The following is a 5,471-nucleotide window of genomic DNA, read 5'->3' as shown; positions in this document are numbered from 1 at the left end:
ACATTTTTGTTGGTTTAAATTTTCTTCCCCGGGCTGACTGATACATCTCTTAATTGTATTCAGCTTTGTGGAGCTGGATCTGTAAAAGCATCAAGTATAAATTTTACTGGTTGGGCCTTTGTCCTGCTTACAAGTAAAACATATGTCAAATGCTTCTGAACTCAAAATACACAAGCATAGCACAATTGCTTTTATCCACTGAATTTGCAGTCCCATAAAAATAGCACATTAATTTGATAAGATCTTTCTTCCATTAATCTGTGTTGATTGTCATTAATTAAATAACACTCTTTTAATTCTTTATTAATTGACTTTCCTATCAACAACTCCATCACTTTGCCTGGAAGAGACATCAAGCTAACAAGCCTATAATTATCTGGTTGTCCCACTTTGTCTGTTGAAGTATTGGCAAAATATTAACTTTATTTCAGTCCTTCCTCAGAAAGACTGGTTGTTTTTAACCAGTGTGGGTTTCTTTCTTAATTATGGCTTTTTGAAGATCTAGTGAAACTTTTCTGAGTTGCTGCAAATTATCATCCACATTTTTGTTGGTTTAAATTTTCTTCCCCGGGCTGACTGATACATCTCTTAATTGTATTCAGCTTTGTGGAGCTGGATCTGTAAAAGCATCAAGTATAAATTTTACTGGTTGGGCCTTTGTCCTGCTTACAAGTAAAACATGTAAAAAACGTTTAAAAAAACACATAAAACATAAAACCAAGTCATTATAACTTCCACCTAAGCAAACTTTAAATTTTGTGATTAATATTTCCTTGTCAGGATGAGGTCTAATGCAGAAGTTTCCCATGCCAGATACAGCTCTTTTTGAGTCAGGAAGTTGTTTTGTGTATTTTTTCTTGAAAATCCAAGAATGCTTTAGTACTTGCATCATGAGACATCCCTTTGCTCTCCCTTCAGATTTATCTTGCCAGGACTGAAAGTGCCATATATAGTGAAAGGCTTTTAAAAGGCTAATCTGGAAGGTCACACTACACCCAGAGGTAGGGCTGGCTAAATGAACCAATTCTGGGTTGTCTGGAACAAAGTCTTGCTTCGTGTTGTACTATCAGTGCTTACCAAGCTGCTGACACTGAAGATTGAAGTCCATGAAAGCACTGAAACAGAGAGTTTTCTTTTGAGTGCTGGCCTGGATTTCATCAGAAGGTATTACCAAGAGAGGATTACAGTTTATCATGTTTCTAACTCAATGCTGTGCACTGCTACTGCCCAGGTGTGTCCTAGTTTTCAAATGATAAGCACCAAATCTGCCATAATTTTGAAAAAAAAAGGAAAAAAAAAGAAAAAAGAAAGAAAGAAAAAAAAAAAAGCAGATCATTTCATTGTCCTTTGACATCTGTACTCTGGTTGCAGGTAGCAGAGATCTCATTCAGGTCACATGGAGCTCTGCAGGCACCAACATGTGTCTCTTTGTTTGTAAAGTGTTTCCTCTTTGGATTTCCATGAGCATTTTTTTTTACCCTCCACTTATCTAAGTGATGACAGCAACCAGACAGAAAGGTACAGGATCTTAGAATGGTCTTTCATCATCTTTAAAGAGAGGTTTTTTAGGCACATTAAGATGTAAGAATGACCATACAAAGTCAGACTAAAGGTCCATCTAGCCCTGGATTTTGTCTCTGACACGGGTTAACAGCAAATGTCCATGGAAGTATATCAGAACTGTACGAGCATGTAATGGTCCTCCCTCATAGCAGTCCCTCAGGCCCCTCTCCCGACGATCTGTGGCCCAGGCACTAACTGAACCAGTGGCAATGCCATTGTATTTGATGTCCTTCAGTGGATTTTTCTTCTGTGATTTTTTTCTGATTTATTTTTGAGCTTTCATACACTTTTAGCAATCATAGCATCTTATGGCCAAGAATTCCATAACTTAATTGTATTTGTGAAAAAGTAACTATTTGTTTGAACCTGTATTATTCAAGCCTCCTAATTTCATTTGATACCCCCATTGTTACTGCATTAGAGAAGACAGCAAACAGTAATTCTGTACTTACTTTCTCCATGTCATTCATTATTTTATAGAATCTGTGTTATATCACATCTGTTTTCCCAGCTGAAGAATCTCAGTCTATTTAGCATTTCCTTTTATAGAATGTCTCATTTTACTGTTCTTTTTCTACTTCTATTCTACCCTTTGGGATGGGAAACCAGAATCCCAGAATCCCATGCCATTTTCAGGATACAGTAGCATCATGGATGTGCACAATGAAATAATGATGGCATCTGGTTTCTTCTCTATTTCTTTCTAATAGTTGTTGATATTGATTTGCTTTTCTGACCACTACTAATTGCTCAGCTGTTTGTTACTATCTGTGACTATGGCTGTCTGTCGTAACTCCAAGACCTGTCCCTTGAGTGATTATGACCAGAGCAGAGCCCTTTGCTGGGTTATGCAGTTAAGGTTATTTTTTTCTCCCACATGAACTATTTTGCATTTATTGAATTGAATTTCCTTTGCCATTTTATTACCCGGTCATTCTGCAACATAAGGTCTCTCTGCAGCTCCTCCAAGTCAGTGTTCATTTTTTTTACCCCACATGAGCAAACCCTGAAAACCCATTATGTGCTCCCATTTCCTGCTCATTTTGGCCTACAGAACAATTATATGCACTAGGTGTTCAGCATGGGGAGCAGCTGACACTCCAGAGTAATGTCAGATTCAAGTTTTCCAGCATTGTAGAGTAGCAGTTTATGAAAAGGGACCAGGCTGGAAGAGAGAATGCAGCCTTGTTGCAGGCTTTTTGGACGTTCAGAGACAATCTTGGTTCCTTTTCCTCTCTCTGAACTTTAGGTATGTAGCCAGAGTTGAATCAAAGTCACCTTGGGCTCCATCAATAGTCAACAGAGGGAAAATACCTCTTTAAAGACAAGTTAAATCCGAGGTGGGCTAGCATGAAGTTTTCTGTCTCTTTCCATATACGATAGAAGAAAATACTTTATTCTTAGTCACCTGATTTAGGTGCCTACAATGAGGTGAGATAAATCCAGACTTTGGTTTGTAGGCTTATTCAGTGAATTGCAGGCTGTGCAATTTTACAAGCACAGGGAAAGCAGAGTTATATGGTATCACCTAGGCAGGAACACTGGCTATTTGAAGCATGTTATAGCTGATCTATAATTCACATGCTTATTTTGACAGGCTGGCTCTTGTTAGTTTTCAGTGGGTGTGGGAGGAAATAGCAGTGCATAAAACTTGCACATTACTAATACCATTGCCATATAAAATAAATATTTGAATAGGAAGTTTCAGAAATGATTCAGTGCTCTAGCTATAGAATATCCTACAGGAATTTTTTATAGTAACAGAATTAATGAAAAGCAAATCCTATTTCTCCACCATGGGCATCGGGTGGTCCCAGTGCAGCAGAGCCACATGCAATGCAATACCGTATCTCTGGGATAGATAAAGCAGCCTCCACAGACTGTTGGCCCCCTGGGTGACTGAAGCTTGCTTTGAAAGGACTCCTTGAGCTGAAAGGTTGCTATATCCTTTTTAAATGAATGTACCAGATCATGTGTGGGTGCAGCAGACAGGGGCTCAAAGCCCTGAGCTGCAATACAGAAGCAATTGAAAAACCACTCTGTTGTTGCCTCTCTACTAACTGCAGGGGAAAAGTCTTTTCCCACCCCTACAGACTATTCTAACCACATCCTTTGAAGGTACTGAAGTTATTTCACTCACTTAGCCCACAGTTTTCTCAACATTAAGTCATAACTTGAAAGATACAGGGTGAGGAGATAATTGTTACGTCAGTAACAACATTTCATTGAGACACTATTATAAGCGGAGGATTTCTAGGTGCTGAAAACGTGATATGACCACCAAAACAAAAAAGCAAAAATATCACTTTAAAAATAACCATTGCAATGTGTTTTTTAGTTCACTGGGAACAATTTTCAGATTTGGTCTCAGATCTCTTTCTTATCTGGAATATGGCTGTTTCATGGTGCAACGCTCTAGGTCAGTGTGTACTTAGGATCAGACTGCAAGCAGTTTGCGACAGACGTGTTATCTTCCCTACTTTTTCATTAAATGCCTTTGTGCTTTCTCAGTTTGTGCCTCAGATCCCCATTGCAAAATGGGGAAAGAGCATTTCATTAATTTCTGCAGAACTATGATAGTTTCAGATGCAATAGTGAAAGGGTACACATGAATTTGTGAAGCTGAGTCATGTTTGACCCATCCCTGGCAGCACTTTGGCAATGCTTACTAGGCTCAGTCACACAACATTGTCTGTGCTCTTCAACAACTTGGCCAAGGAAAGTTTCTATTTTTTCCAACTTTCAACAACCTTTAAAATGTTGAAGAGGGTATAATAGGTTTTTGACACTGGAAAATCCATCTCAGGCTGGAGAATCCCTTTTATCTCTCTGAAATACAGAAAAGTCTGTGTCTCTTATCTGTGCTTTGTTCTTAGAATCATTTTTAGATTGAAATGTAGTATACAACTATTTTCTGCTTGCATCTATTTTAATAATCATATATACATGATACGGCAACAGGTGGGTTTATTTATACACATGGAAAAAGATGTTGTTAGATCTGTAAGTTGTTCAAGATCTTAAAATAAACTAATGTAGTACAAGAATCCTTTCTGTTAACCTTAGAAAAGGGTGGAGGTGCGGGGAGGAAATGAACATAAATTGATTTTATTTCTGTCTCAGTAAACATGAATGAATAACTTTTGTCATCTAATCTTCCCATGTTGATCCCAGTCTGCTACTAGCATGTGTTCATGTTACTTAGTTCCCTAGTTTCCTCAATAAATATAGGCAAAGAAACAGAGAAGTTATGTCAATTTATGTTTTCAAAGTGAAATGAACTAGCAAAATGTATACTTTTTTCAATTTTTAGGTATGTGGAAATTAATGGAAACAATCCTAACTCAAAAATAGAGGTATCCCTTAAACTCAAGAGCTTGTAACATCCTGCAACAGTGATGCAATGGCTGGTAAGATTGACTAAATAGCCAAGCGCAATTCGGATCCTGATACTTTGCCAAGCGGTGACACTGGCATATTTCCAGAATAAGCCAATTTCAGAACTGCGGAGCCTCCAAATATGATCTTTTGTCAGTCACAGATTTCAGCCCCAGGAAAGGAAAGATTGATCTAGCAGATTATGATCACTACTAAGTAAGACAGTGAAAGAAGTGATCTTTCCTATAGTGAGATGCCAGCTACTCTGGCACTAGTCATCATCTTAAACTGTGCTGGGAAGCGGCAGTGACTTAGCTCAAGTATCACTATGTTTCATCCTGTTCATATGATGCAAATCACTGTTTTTTCAATAGGTGCTACAGTGGCAATTCCCAACCAGCACCAAAACAAATAAAATGCTTCAGAGTTTCCAGGCTCATCCACATTGTGGGGTTTCATGTCCCCTCGAAAAAGAGAAGTAAATAATGAAACTGAAGCTCACACTTCTGCTGCAGGCACACTTGATTTTA

This window comes from Rhea pennata, chromosome 3 (genome assembly GCF_028389875.1).
Source record: "Rhea pennata isolate bPtePen1 chromosome 3, bPtePen1.pri, whole genome shotgun sequence".
NCBI classification, from domain to species: domain Eukaryota; kingdom Metazoa; phylum Chordata; class Aves; order Rheiformes; family Rheidae; genus Rhea; species Rhea pennata.
Note: the sequence above shows the minus strand (reverse complement) of the source record.